Genomic DNA, 15,619 nt, shown 5'->3' on the forward strand with positions numbered 1-15,619 from the left:
CGTTAAATAACCAAAGTTGGTTTTTTTTTTTATTTTTTTTTTTTTTTTTTTTTTTTTTTTGGAGAGGTTTTTGCTATAGGGCGCATGGGCTCGCCAGAAAGATAGAGATAGAAAGCGAGAAATCACCTCCAGGGAGGATGGCCACGCCACAACCCCTTCTCCATTCTCCTTTTGGGATCTTGGGCAAGCACGCACACCCAGTGTGAGTTTAAGCCACTGGGTCCAGGACTTGAACCACAGTCAGCTACATGGGAGTTCAGTGACATAGCCATTATGCTAACTGCTGGTCCCTCTTTTCAATTCTGTATTCATGACAGAGTGTATGTATATGAGAGAAATACTCTCTACAAAGTCTAGTCATTCACAATCCCAGTGCCCTAGGCCATAGAATCTTGCATGCCTAGCAAGTCTCAGGTTGATGGGACCAAGGATTTGAACCATGGTTGCCATGCAGGGTTCAACTTCTCTTGAACAGTGTATTGCCACTCTTCCAAGGAGCCAACCCCAAACTGAGTACTTCTAAATGTAATAACAGTCTTGCAAATGAGGCATTATTATCCACCTTTTACAAATAAAGCAATTATGTCTCAAAACAAAATCAATGAGTTTACTGAGGCCACAGGGACTAAAAAAAAATGGCAAAGTTAGGATTGGAAGTTGGGTCTGTTCTGCACTGCAAAGGCAGCAAAGAAATCTTTGTCTGTGTCTTGATAGAGTGGTTTTCAATCCACGCATGCTTCTATCACCATCCTTATTACACAGTTTATATTCTGGAGTCATATTTCTTCATCACCAACTCTCAACTTTTCTTCAGGACATTGAAGATTTGTTTTTGGGCACAGGGACTCACACAGATATCAACATGGCTGTCTCTATCTTAACATTGATCTCAGCACATGTGCACCTAGACCTTCAAAAGACTTCATTGTTTTTAATACTTTCATCCCATCTTTCTTCCCTCATGAAATAAAGCACACTTTGAACAAATCACGTAAAATTATTCAACAGAAACAGGACTCTAGGACAGAATGTCTACACATTTCCAAAGAGAGATTGTTTGAAGATATGTCAAGGTTCTCACTGAGGCAACATGTGTTGGGTGGTGAGATGAAAGGGCTGTATTAATAGCAGAGTGATGGTTACTTGGGATTTTCATAGGATTACAATAACAAAAAGATTACTGGATAAATTCAGATGATCTAAAGTAACGTTGAAATCACAGAACTCATAAATGAGACAAGTCTTCAGCCATTGGACTTCCTTCCCTCTCTAACCTCCATATCCTCTTTCAGCAATGTCACCTATAAAATACCTCTTGAGTCTGACCTCTTCTCTTTTCCTATCCAAGGCCACCAGCTCCTCCCAATTCTCATCCTGACTCTCCTGGAGCAATCATGGCCTCCTCCTTGGTCTAGATAATTCTGTCCTTGACTCTCTCCCTTCCATGCTCTACCTGGAATCATAGTCATACTTTCAAACAACAAACCTGTGTAAACTTCCAAAGGCATTCCATAAAGATAGGGTTGAATCAAAACTCCTCTCTTCATCTCCAAGGTCCAACAAGGTCTGCTTCTGCTAGCCCCTGGACCTCTTCAAGACATGGTTTCAAAAACGTTTTCCTGCTCATTGCAGAAACATCTAATGTCCCTTACCTCACACCTGCTTGTTGTGTGTAGTGGTTCATTTCATAAACTTGTATAAGCATTAGATTTTCTAGCCCTGGTTTAACTGGTTTTAAAATCTGTCTGGACTCTGGTGTTTGTGTCCTTTCTTTTGCCATCAGTAGGGTCTCCTATCCCTTGTTCTAGACTTGGAGTGTACTCCCTAAGAGTGTAGACAAGAGGTATTTAAACACCCAAGCCCCTTACCGCAGGACCCCTTCTCCTGCCCAGTGCAAGACGTGGTCCCCAGCCTGACACTGAGGCGTTTGCCTCAAACACCATTCCTGACACCTGCTTCCATACTATGGTTGCCGATCTATGACCGTGGTTGCAGTATTTGATGGGGAAGATTTTTGGTCTCCTAGTCAGTGAGTCCCAGACCCAGTGACTCAAAATTCATACCAGGCATGTGTGTGTGCATGCCCAAAATCCTGAGAGGAGACTGAAGGGCAAGAGTTTGCAGCATAGCCATACCCTCCAGGGGGTAATTTCTCACTTTCCCTCACTCTGTTTCTCTCCAGTAAGCACAAACATCCTACAGCAAAACCTAAAAAAAAAAAAAAAAAAAAAAAAAAAGGTATTGTTATAATTAGATGAAGAGATCCTGTTCTCAATATTAGCATAAATTACATTTTATAGCAAACATGAGCAAAACCTTTTATAAAAGCATACTCTATTTTCTATGAATGAAACAAGTTGAACACTAAATTTGTGTTCTTAAGATAGTATTAAACAGTGAATAATATTAAGGTGACATTAACTTTCAATGCCAAGCTAAGAAACTGATACATATATATTTTGTGAATTTCACTTAGATGTGAGAAAGCTTGGAATCAATTTAAATTAAAATTGTGTCATTTAATTTCAAATAGAAACATTAATAATTATTGGATTCATTCATAGTTAATTTTTTTAAATGTCTACCATCCTATTTGGATTAAGGTAAAATAAATCCTTAAAATTTTATAAGTAATGATAAATCATAAAGTCAGATCATTTTAAAGAGCCTTCCAGAAATTTGAGATAGTCTGAGAAATTCAATAGCAAATGCCTAGAATCTAAGATACTGGAAGAAATTAGTTTAGTTTTATCTACATTTAGTTCAATCTCTTCTTTCAGTGAAACCTGACACACAGCTTGAAGTGTCTGCCATATGTAGTCTACTAGTCATCTCGTACTAGCACGATATCTCTATTAAGATTGTAAATTTCCTAAGGATAGTATCCCCTTAGGTAATTTATTCCAATATATTCACAAGTTTGATCTCAGCTGTCACTCAAAAGGACCAAGAGATTTCCAAAATTAAAAATTAGAACCCAATTAATCTTCAGCATAACGTCAACATGTTTCACATTTCCTTTAGTGAGCCAAGAAATTTTGGAAGGTGACATCATGTCTGCGAAAATGTCACACCCGGCAGGAAAGATTCTTTGACTAATTAGAGTAGCCCTTTGAGGTGAGATTGTGCAGAAAAAGTTTTGAAAATGTAGTTGTCCAAAAAAGGGATAGAGCGGCTCACTTTTCTTCCATGTTACCTCGTATTCGCGGCCCTTGCTCAAGAACTCACGATCTCATAAAATCACTCTGATTTGGGATTCTCGGGCCACATCGATTACAGAAATAGTTTCCTCTGTTCCCAGGATATCCTATCAATGAGAACAGAGCAAGAGAAGAGATGAATAACTGCAGATTCTAGGGCAGTGGATATTAAGTGTAGGAAATGGTCATTATCATTGTAGGGGAGACCATAGAATTTGGAGTTTATTCCAGTTACAGAGGGTTAAGCACAAATTAGCGTTTTCTTTCATACTAATTGTTCCTGTGAGAAGCTGAAGAGATAATCATCACTCAAATGCACTTAAAGAGCAAGCTTCTTGAATCCCAATAAAATGTGACAGTGAACTGTGGCTCATTTAAAAATTTATCAGTTTTTGCTAAAACGTATTATAAGTTTATCAGAATAATATTAAACAGCATAAATATTTTGTAAAGACTTGCTTAATGTTCACTTCATTGCTATAATGAATATGAAATAAAGATGAGGGTTAATATAGGAAATCTTTTTTCTCTAAGAACCAATTCTCTATTACAGGAATATTGCCATAAAACAAAGCATTTCAACAACTAAACGTTTCTTTTTTGCTTTTTTTTTTTTAATGCCAGGGTGTGTGTGCTCAACAGGAAGAGGCAGAGAGAGGGAGAAAGCATGCCCAGATGGGCTTGATCAAGTCCAATCCCTTCTCTTCCATTTCTCTATCCTATTGGGATTTGAGGCACACACACCAATGTGGTTTTTTGTTTTTGTTTTTGTTTTTGTTTTTAATTTTTATTTCTTTTTCCAAGCCTCCAGGGCTGAGATTAGAACTAGTCAGTGATGTGGGATCCAACTTTCTTAACCACTAGGCTATGGAGCCATCATTATCTTATTTTTTTTTTAATTTGTCAAAGCATTGTGTACTCACCAGAAAGGATGAGAGAGACACAGAGCACTCTTCATGGGGAATGGTCACATTGAAATCCCTCAATCTCTTCTCCATTTCTCCCTCCTTTATGAGATTTTAAGCACACATGTACACACGCCCTGTGTGTTTCTCAAGCTCCTGGCTCTGGGACTTGGTTTGCACAATTAGCCATGTGGGATCCACTTACCCTAAGTACCATGACACGGGCTAGCCCCCATCTCAATTTTTAAGAAAACAAATATACTTTAAATAGTAGCATTTGTTCATATTATGGAAAGACTAACTAATGCATAAAATACACATTATGTATTATTCCCTCCATTAGTTATTTCATCCTTTAATGAGACTTCTTCATAGATAACTCTCGAATTTAGGCCCACCAGTAAATAGACCACAGAAATGTGGCCCCAGTGATTACTGCTGTTGATACATAACCTTGCACACATTCCCCAGCATCTGCAAACCCTGGCTTGTCGTCACAGCTTCTTCAACCCGAGGATGAATGCCCAGGCAATTTTGACTCTGGTTTCACAGTCTCTTATATCCATTTTCTCCTGTTGTCTGCCTGCCACTTTTCTGTTTCAGGCCCTTAGTTCATAACATCTTTTGTTTCAGTTCTGAGTGTATTTTCCTAAAATGTCTCACTAAATCCATTCCTTTTCTAGTATAATTAATTCTACCCATCTTTATCCATTCATCTTCAATAAATGAAGTCTTAAGTCTAGCTCCACAATGCAGTGCTGAAGTGCTGTATGGAGGAACCAGATCCTGCATGCCTAACCGTGCTTCTAATCCCAGCCATGGTACTTTAAGAAACACAACAGGCACAAGTGCCTGTTTGTCTACTCAGGAACCTGATGGGAAGGACAAATGGAGGACAGGAGGTTGGCAATGTGACCATGACACATTCAGGGGACATTCTCTCCTCCCTTTCTCTGTCTTTCTGTCTCTCTAGAGTACATACATGCTCTCAGGCATTACAAAAAATGAAATATCTGTTTTATCTACTCATAAACATTCACTGCCTCTCCCATGTGCTCAGAAAGTGGTCCGGGTTCATTACTATGGCATCCAAGCCTTGTGTGATCTCATGTTGAGGGTAATTTCCCGTGGCTCTAGGTTTAATGAAAGACACAACTTCTCCAGTTCTGTTTTCCTGCTACTGCTGTGGCTGCTTCAAAGATTGTTCTTGTGGTCTCAGAGACCCAAATTCGACAGACTCTTTAAGCCCCACTCAAATGCCATTATTTCATTAATCTCCCAGTCTCGAGAAACTCTCTTTTCTGAACTGAAATATCAATTTAATGGTATGACTTCTGTCACTTAACATTTCCCACCTTGTTATATAATCATTTCTGCATGCATTTTGTCTCCTTTCCTCACCAGAATCTAAACTTCTTGAAAGAGAGTATCTTATTAAATTTTACACCCCATTTGCCTTAGGAACTAAAAAAAATGACTTATTGAATTACAGATTGTTTGTAGTTTGCATATCATGTATAGTGCATCACTCTTATTTTTAGCTATAACAAGGAATTATAAATTAAACATTGTTTTTCATCAAGAAAGAAGTTGATTCTTCCACATTTGCCTTGTCAGAAAAAGTCAACTGAAGTAAAAACACCTATAGTGTTTTGATTGATCTAATACAGCTGTGACCAACAGAAAACTTACTGACAATGTCATGTAAAACTCAGGACAATATTGTTTTTCCAGGCCTCTACTAGTAATTCCCATGCCAGAACACTAAGTATTTTATAAAGCATGAATTTAAACTTATGAGATTGATCCCAAAAGATAAATAGGAAAATGGGAATCATTCTTTGAAGGATATGTATCAACAGATATCAAAACATTGTAACCACTGTGATTAAGAGCATTAATGAAGGATTGAAAAGTTGGGTCACCTTGATGTATTTTTCCATCTTTTTCTATGTAAAATGTGTCATGACTTTTTCAGCGACCCAATACATTGAATAAAAACTCTCACCCATATGAGAAGGGAATAGTGTACCGATATAGATGAGTTAAAATGAATCACGCGGTAATAGAATTGAAGTGGATACTAACCATCCTTATCAATCATTCTCTCAGTGTGGAGACTGTGTTTCCCCAAAAACCTGAGAAATAATCATCTCTCCTCTTCTGGAGTAATTTTAATGGCAAGAAACTAGGACCATTTACCACAGCCCTTTTGGACACTTACATAATTCAAGCAGTTGTAAATGCCATCCCTACATACTTGAAAACTAGTCAGACTTTTGTCTCTGATTCTTTTGTTCTCTAGAGAAAAGTACACCTCCCCTAAAAGGCTTTCAACGCGATCGAGACAGTGACTGCGTTTACCCAAATTCTTTGACAAGGAGGGAGCATCTTTTCTTCCCGTCATTAGATGGTTCCCTCGCTGGCATCCACACCTTCCTTGTCCGTGTTCCCTAATACACGCTCTGTTTTGTTCTTCCATGACACACACATTGCTGAGGAGTTTGTAGGCTCAAGCATGAGGCTCTAAGCTGAGGAAGCTCCAAAGAGGGACAGGTGATTGACTTGCAAGGTAACCTTCTGCTTTTTTGTGCCATTGTTCTGTTATACTTGCACCGGGAATCTCCGATCGTTTATTTCGATGTGGACAACTGCAGGTATGATGGCCAACTTGGAGTTCTATGCATTTGAGAATTTCTCCAGAAATGTGCCACTGGTCAAAAGTTCCAAGAAAAACGAATATTCCACATAAAAGCCCAGTGACGTTTTAAGCATGTTCTATATACCTAAACGAAGAGTGTATTACTGAGTACATGTGTGTGGCCTGTACGGAAACAAATCCATACTGGCTATCTTTTAATAATGCTCCTAAATATGATAAGGTAAAAACAGCAAATGTGCACCATGTGTTAGTTTCTGATTTTGATTTGACCACCTGTACTGTGAGAGTGAGTCCAGCAGTTGGCAGAGAGAGTCCACTTGTGCATACGAAAACATCCCTGTGTGGCTAGGTTTTGCAGGGGAAGGGACGTTTTCCAAGGATCACAGAACATGATATGTGTACCCACTCCTGGGGATAGAAAGCAGTTGTATATTCTAGATTTTACTATTTTTTTTAAGCCAAGGCAAAGATGTGATGAGTCCAACTCATAAAAATTCAAGAGAATATAATATATATATAATTTTCTCTTAACAGATGTGGTGGCCTGCTATTTCAAACAGTTGAGTTAGAGCCACGTGGAATATAAACCCACCTCCCTGTTGCCTCTCTGAAGGCAGTCCTATAAATGATTTTAATTACCCCTGCGTAAGTGGGGACTACAGAGCAATTATTTGGGTGCTATCAGGCTTTTAGTCGCTCTGACCGGCTTTTCCCATGCAAAGTATACAACATGGGTTTTGGACCATAAACTTTCCTTGTCCCAAAAGCTGCCCTCTTCCCAGCTCCTGTGAGAAGTGGCTCCCTCCTTCCAGACTCTTCTGGTTCACTGCCCTGCCCAACACCAGGTAAGCATTCCTTGCTCATCCCCAACCCTTCCCCTCTACAGCACAGAAGGGAGAGATCTGATAACCTCCCAGAGTTGTAGTAATGATTTATTATCCTTCCCAGCGGCAGTGTTTGCATCTTTATAGGGGTCAAATGTGTAAAGCACTCATCTCTTGGGGTGGAATTTCAGGCATGATTGGCTAGGCAGAGCAAGGAGTGTAGTCTCAGCCCCTTAAGTTACACCCCACAGGCAGCTCTCTCCTCTGTGCAAGTAGGGACAGCTCTGAAGATTGTGGCTCTATATGACTCAAAAGACGAACACAGTTACTCTAGGTATTTAGGGTATGAGGATGAATGGATAGCTGCATACATACAATTGCTCCAGAGACTTTGTGAAACTAAAACACCCATCTCCTCCCTTTCCTTTCTCCTCACAAACATGTATTGAATATTCTTTGTTCACAATAAACTTTCTTCACTCTGGCTAAATAGCCAGATCACTAGTGGACTTGCCCATGTAGGCCTGTCATTGGAGTTCAGCCTCTACATTTTTAAAGGCCTCCTTAGGTGAACTTGATCCACAGACAGAGAACAGCTTCTGTGCCCTCCTAGGCCATAGGTGCTAGATGTGACCTGTGTGGGGCCTGATACCCTTGCCCAACTTACACCTCTTGAAGAGCCTTAAGGCTTTTAAGTCTCCACCATCTGGTTCAGCATACCATACCCTAGTCACCCCCATTATCATCAAACTTGACCAAGCTGTTTTGATTTTTAGCAAAATATATGGAAGAAATGCGTTGATATCAAAATCTTCTCAAGCAAGAAGCTAAAAGCACCTTTAAGATGAAGGTCTATAAATTTAAACATTTAAAATAAAATTAATAACCAGGAAAAGATAATCAGAAATACACAAGATTAATTTGACCTCAAGATTATAAATTAAGCCACACATAAATACAGCACGATAACTACTCAAAGAATAAAATATTAACTCCTGGAGACCCACGTCATCAGGGTCTGTGCTGTCCCATCCATAAGAGGTTGTTATTACTTTTTTCCAGATTCTACTTGCCCCCTTGCAGTTTGTTCTCCAAATGGAAGTCAGAGTGACACTTTCAAAGGGCACACAGGCACAGCAGTAATGCTGCACTCTGCGTCAGGAGACCTCCTGGAATGTGCCCACGGCCGTGATCCTGGCTGGCTGGCCTTGGGGATGGCTGGTGGTATGAAGATTCTTTGGGGATGCTCATCTCTTTATTTCTCTCTCTCATTCTTCCTCTCTCTCTCTCTCTTTCTCTCTCACTCATGGAAGAAAGAAATGTTAAAAGCTGACACTTTCAATATGTAACCAGATTATGCCTGGCCTTTGCTCAATAGCTCTCAGTTTCTCTTGGACTAAATGTGAGTCTTCAGTTCTGTGAGGTCCTGTCTGAACTGATCTGGTGACCTCGCTAGTGTCGCCTAGGGCAGGGCCAGCACACTGCCTGCGGGGTTGTGTTACATATGACTCCTCCTCCTGCCTCGGCCCTTGTGTGTCCTGCCCCGTGGCATCAGGCAGCTTCCAGGTTTACCTGGCTGCTAGGCTCAGTCCTCTGTTCAAATGTTGCCTCATCATAGGACTTGCTTCGACTGTCCTGTAGGAAACAAAGCACAGACCAACGTGCCCTGCCTGTCCGGCCCTGACGTAGTTCTCATGTAGCCCTTAACTCCAACCGGCATAGGTTTACCTGTGAAACCTGTCTCTTCCCTGGAACTTGAGAGCAGGACTCCAGTTCACTTGCTGTGTCTTTAATGCTTACAACAGTGTCCAATACCTATTAGGTGTTTTATAATATTTAACTAATGGGACAGTAATAAAACAACTATTACTCAGGCCAGCTAGTGGCATAGTTAAGGTGGCTGGGTCTTACATGGCCAACTGTACAATTCTAGTCTCAGACTCGGTGGCTTGAACAACATGGGGGGTGTGCATGCATGTATCCCCAAAATTCTGAGAGGAGAATGGAGGTAAAGGGATTGTGCCATGGCCATGCCCCGTGGATGCTTTCTCACTTTCCCTTAGTCTTTCTGGACAGTGCACACATCCTACGGCAAACCAAAAACCTCTCTGCATAACTCACATAGAATTCCATGTTTAACCCTTTTAATAACCTTGTGAGTATTCTTCACCCCAAACTCAGAAATCTTAGGACAAACAACTGTAGGATAGGGTGCTGAGGTCAGCATGGGCTTGCCAGTGCGCGAAGTCTGAGCTCTGGGACACAGAACTCCGCTGACTAATGAGAAAAGAGAAAACCTCAAGGCGTTTACACACAGTCACTTGATGAAATGCCCTTCTGTATGAGCATTACGTATGTAAACCCTGAAGAAAGACTAAAAGCTATCTGGAATTGTAAAGTTTCTCTGAACCTTCCAGAATCTTGGATCTAAACTGGCTTCTAGCTTTCCAAGAAAGAATATTCTTGCTTGCAATCAGGGAATCTTAGGAGCTTGCTTGCTTTCTTGGAAGGGAAAAGAAAAAATGGAAAGAAAAAGAGAGAATGAAAGAAAGAAAAAAAATACTTCCCCTACCAGATGCACTGAAACAGAACTGTCAAATCCAGCACAATCTTGTAAAACGTCCCTCTGCTGTAGGCCATAGAACCGTAATAAACTCTGACCCATAAAAAGTCATGTAAACATTATAACCTGCTTTTACTAGCCCTTTAAGCACGGGGAGCAATTGATCTAAAACAGCTTGGCTCTCTTCTGCTCCCAAGTCTGCATGAGAAGCCAGCCTCCAACATGGGTGTTCAAATGCCTCTGGCACCGAAAGCCAAAAATAGGAACGAGCTAGAAAATTGCAGCTATTTAGCTATTTGCCCTGGGCAGATGTTTGATATTTCCAACAGCAAAACATCCAAAGGAAAACTCCGGAGGAAAAGTGCCTCTGCAGTACCTACTGCCATGGAATGATTTCATCCACAGTGTTCACAGCTGAAATAAGTATCCATGAGGTCCTTAGCTGCTGATTCTACCAGTCCCTAAAAATCTTTCCAAGAAAGTTTTTCGAATAGCTTATGTAGTCGCATCGGTGCCACAGGACCGATCAGATCTAGCTGTCTCCCTACGGCTAGAACACTTTACCCTATGAAATACAAATGTGGAAAAAGTCAGGGGAGAGTTTCACAGGTGTCAACATGAACACTCATTTCATTACCTATTTGTGGAATGCTACTTAAGCTTGCCTCGAAAATATCTTTTTTTTTTTTTCCTTAACAACTTGAATGCAAAAGAAGAGCAAGGAGAAACTGGGAGGGGGCCTGAAGGTACGTTAGCAGATAGTAAATTGGTGTCTTTTTCTAATTGTGTGGTTGATTGCCTTTCCTAGGCCTTCCGTGTATGAGTTTGTCTAAGTTCAAAAGTGGTTGTCAGGTGGCTAAGAGCAGATGGGGCTGCTGATTAACCGGAGGGAAATCTGAGGTGAATGGGTCCTCACAGCAGCAGCATGAGTTTTGCTTTGGCTTGAACTTCACTGTCACTGCTCATTTTCATGGTGATCTTGGCAGCAGCAACGCCTCGCCGATGGATTAACTGCCTCAGTGCAGTTCAGCATTCGCACCTTTATTAAAGACATCCTGTAATGAGTCAGGGAAGCACTAGGCACTAATGAATGATCTGGACCCTGCTCTCAAGGAACTTAGGAAACCCAGGAGCACTCCAGGGAAGGTCTGGGGTTGACATCCTGGGTGCAGCAGACAAAGGCAGGGTCTCGTATTCTTGATATTTGATAGAAGAAGCAGAGATGTCAAAAGGGCATGTTAATAGACAGTAAGTTGTCATTAAGTAAAAGAGGTAAAGAGGAGTTAGAATTAAGATCTTTTTCTTATTTTTTATAATTTGTGAGCATTTTTTGAAATTCTGAGACATCAAAAGTTTTTGATTAATGCATGTGTTTTACATAAATACATGTATGAATAAATTTTTTAATTGGGACAGCAACATTCCCTAAGGATGATTTATGTTCCAGATTTAATAATAGTATAAAAAAAAGAAAAACAGAAGAAAAAGTATTAGTAACCTGAATGTATCTCTGCTGCATTTTTTTGTACAGTGGGAATTTAGCAAAAGCCTTACTGGATTGAAGGTGGAAAATAGTTCTCTCCTTTCCTATAGAATCCCACAGCACTCCCTAGGGCTTAAACAGAAACAGAGAAAAGGCAATCATACCCTACTTATGTATAGCATCTGTAGCTCTCTCAAATAGACTCTGGTCTTCAAAATAACCCTTGAAAATCAGCTGATTAAGATATTATTTCCAAGTTTTAGATATGCCACACTGAGGGGAAGTTATATTTACCAGGACCATAGAGTAAACCAGATACTCAAACTCTTCATGCGCTTTCCACTATGGTAGAGTACATGAAGACATTCCTGGTCCCCCACCTATGGTCCCCCACCCATGGTCCTACCTGCCCTCTTCTTTCCTAATGAACCTTCTGGAGAGGAAGCAAGTCCACTTAAGGTGATACCTTCTCACTTCTTGAAACATAGCCTGATGGTCTAGGTGTTCACAATGTGCACAATTCTGTTTTCTCTAAATAAAGAAACTGCAATATTATTTATCACTACTTTTGGACTTTTCTATAGCTCACATGCACTCGCTGGAGAGAGAAAGAATGAGAGAGTTGGGGGAAGTGAGAAATCACCCCCTGGGGGATGGTTATGCTGTAGTCCTTTCTCCTCCATTCACCTCTCAGGATTTGGGGCTTGCACACGCACCTACCTGGCTTTTATTTTTTTTTTTTATTATTTTTTTTTTTTTGGAGAGGTTTTTGCTATAGGGCGCATGCGCTCCCAGACAGACAGAGAGAGACAGAGAGACAGAAAGCAGGAAATCACCCCCCAGGGGGAATAGCCACGCCTCAATCCCTTCTCCTCCATTCTCCTCTCGGGATCTTGGGCACGCACGCATATGCGCCCCGCGTGAGTTTAAGCCACCAGGTCCGGGACTTGAACCGCGGTCGACTATGTGGGAGTCCAGTGACATAGCCATTACACTAACTGCTGGTCCCAACCTGGCTTGTTTTTGAAGCTGTTGGATCTAGGACTCGAACCGCACAGTTGGCAGTGTAGGATCCAACTGCCTTAACTTGTACATCACCTGCTGGCTCTTCATTTAGATTTTGATGCCAGCTCAGTGGAAGAAAAGATTTAGAAAAGTAAATAATCAAGATAAGCTCACTGAGACCTCATACCACATGTATGAAGCAGGATCTAGGCTTACGGGGGAGCTGAGGCACTAAGGTGGTAAGTGCTTGTCTAAGGTCACACAAAGCCAGGAAGTGGTGAGGACAGACAGATCCTCACTCCAGCTCTTAATCATTGTGTGTGCTGATAGCCACATAGCCAAGATTCTAGCCAATCATATGGCATATGACAAGATATATCAGTATTTGTATAAACAGGTTAAAATATAATCTTAAAAACACTGGGGAAAATCTTAATCAAAACAAATTAATGAGTCCTTTATCATCTACCTGGGAAAAATGGGTCAGGGCGTATGGAGGCAAAGGAGGTATCTATGGTAAGTGAATACCATGTTTTAGATGAGACCATGACAATGGAAAGAGGGCTGGGAAGATGACAGAGTGCAGTGAAGTGAGGAAGAGGAGTGAGGACAGAGAGAAACCCTCCACAGGGATGACCATTCTTCTTCAGAGCAAGCTCCCATTAGGGACACTTCACGCAGATGGTAGGTGATATGTCCTTTAAGCGAGGGGCCTGGAACCAACTCTAGGGTGCAGTCAGCCTAGCAACTCCCACCTGACTGGGTCTCAGCCATGGGGTTGATAGCTGAGCCAGGAGGTACTTCCCCCTCTCTCACATGGGGTACTCTCCCTTCTTCATACTTGGTCATCCTCACTCGACGCACAGTACCATTCAAAATTTCTCAAGAGGTTGCTGCTTGCCCACTGGGAACAACTATCACTCTTAGGAGACAAGAAACCTATCATTATCCTTATCAAACTGAAAGAAGCGATTAAGAAGCTTGGGAATAAACAGCCAGCCACGTGGGAACATAGCAGATGACCTATCTGTGGTTCCTTCCTTCTCAAGTCACCGACACGTGTTGTGTAAAATGGACTCGCTTTACCGGCTCACAGTTTTGTGTATTTATGTTTGCATATTTGTAAAGAGATCCTTAGTTTTCTAAGTAATCGGTGCCATGGGTGAGCTCCTTCATGGAAACTGTGGAGCTAGTGTGGGCAGAGGACAGAGGCGGTGTGTGTATGTGGAAATCAAGCTGGGAGTCAAAGCTAGTTACCCTACCAGGCTGGAAGGCGAAAGGTTACAATGAGACTCTCAGTGAGCCTGATGCTTAGTGTCCCAGCTTTTGTCCTAGAGGACGGCTGAGTAGGAAGAGTCCCAGAGGGCACCAGACAAGGCCCGTCGGTATGTCATTGGTCAGACGTAGTTTGGCAGGTTGGTGTGTTGGCCAGTGCTGGCCTATGTTGTACTGAATGTCTTCAACAGATCATGTGCACTGGACATTTCAGATGAGCCGAGACGGGTCAGGATTTCTATTTTCCTACACATTTCTTTGTGTTTCCAGTTCTTTGTGTGTCCTGATCATCTTTCAAGCTAACAAGATCTGACCACTAACTGAAAAGGAAATCTCAATCCTGATCTTCCCTGGGAGCTGGCTGTGAAGACGTAGTGCTCTTGGAACCCACATCTCTGAGGATGATGTGAGTTCTTGCTTCATGAGTCCCAGATCCAAAGAAGCACTGGCACTCAGGCTGAGGCTGCCACTGTGCACAGCTGGAGCAGGGGGTCAGAGGAAGCTTCCAAGAAGTGTAGGGACTGTGCCTCTCTCTCCTTCTCTTGAATTCATGCCTAACAGCTGTACACAGGCCTTTAAGCCGAGCTAGAGGGGCAGAGTGGTAACAAAAGGCTCCGAAATGCTGGAAGCCAAATGAAAGATTGGGGTTCAGTTCCTGGGCCAACCTGTGCACACCAGGCAGGCACACATGTGCCTATGATCGGGCTGATGGAAAGGCCGGAAGGGGGAAGAAGTGGATTTTTGGATAAGAACCTATTGAGAGTGCTCTCTCTCTCTCTCTCTCTCTCGAGAAATGAATTAACTTAATAATAAAGTGGTTAGCAGTAGAGCCAGAAATGAGTGGGAGCCATCTCACCCATCCTTCACATCCGTTGATTTGTAAGACTCTGGCATACTCAGCTCTGTCTTTACTTCAAACAGGGATAAGTGGAGAAAAGCACTAGCTCGCACTGGCTGTGTCTAGAAAGTAGCAGACAGCGCTCTGAGAGCATGACACCTATTGACTTACCAGGGTATCTATCGTCTTCCTTCAAAGGGACACAGGACTTTAAAGAAAATTCAAGTCTGCATCCCACCTACTGTGTATCCCGTTGTGTTAGGGTTAGTGGGCTGCCAGCACCGCAGAGTTTAGAGAAATTTTCTAGGAACTTCTTTCTAATTAGCGATTTGTGAAATTTAGGTGACTGTGGAGGTTTAATGTGTTGATTAAAATTAGAAAACCTTCCACATTTTCCTGTAAAGTACCACCTCAATCCCAGGACATTGCTACATAGGACTCTTCACACAGGAACTAAGCGCTGGAGACCGGGATAATCCTAGCGGTCTTAAGGTCGGACTCTCCAGGGCCAAGGGTCCCTCTGGACGAGCATGAAGTGGGGTGCCTAGTTAGGGCCTTAATGTAGGATCCTGAACTTGCCAGGGTAGGTGCTCTCACTTTGGGTGAACAAGCAGTAGTGGCTCTTGGCAAAGGTGTTCAACATTGGCCCAGCCTGCCTCGGGGTCCCCAGGAGTACCTTCCAATCCAAGAGTGTCCTTTGCATGGTGAGATTGGACTTGTGTGATCGAACCCAGAGCTAGGCCCTTATGAGCAGGACATAATTAGAGAACTCAGTCAAATGGGCACTTTGCTACCTCTGAAGGCGCCATAGAAATGAATCAAAGGAAGCAGTGGGAACCTGAAACTGCTCTCTCTTCTCTCGGA

Source organism: Tupaia chinensis, unplaced genomic scaffold, assembly GCF_000334495.1.
Source record: "Tupaia chinensis unplaced genomic scaffold, TupChi_1.0 Scaffold000644_1, whole genome shotgun sequence".
In the NCBI taxonomy this organism is placed as follows: domain Eukaryota; kingdom Metazoa; phylum Chordata; class Mammalia; order Scandentia; family Tupaiidae; genus Tupaia; species Tupaia belangeri.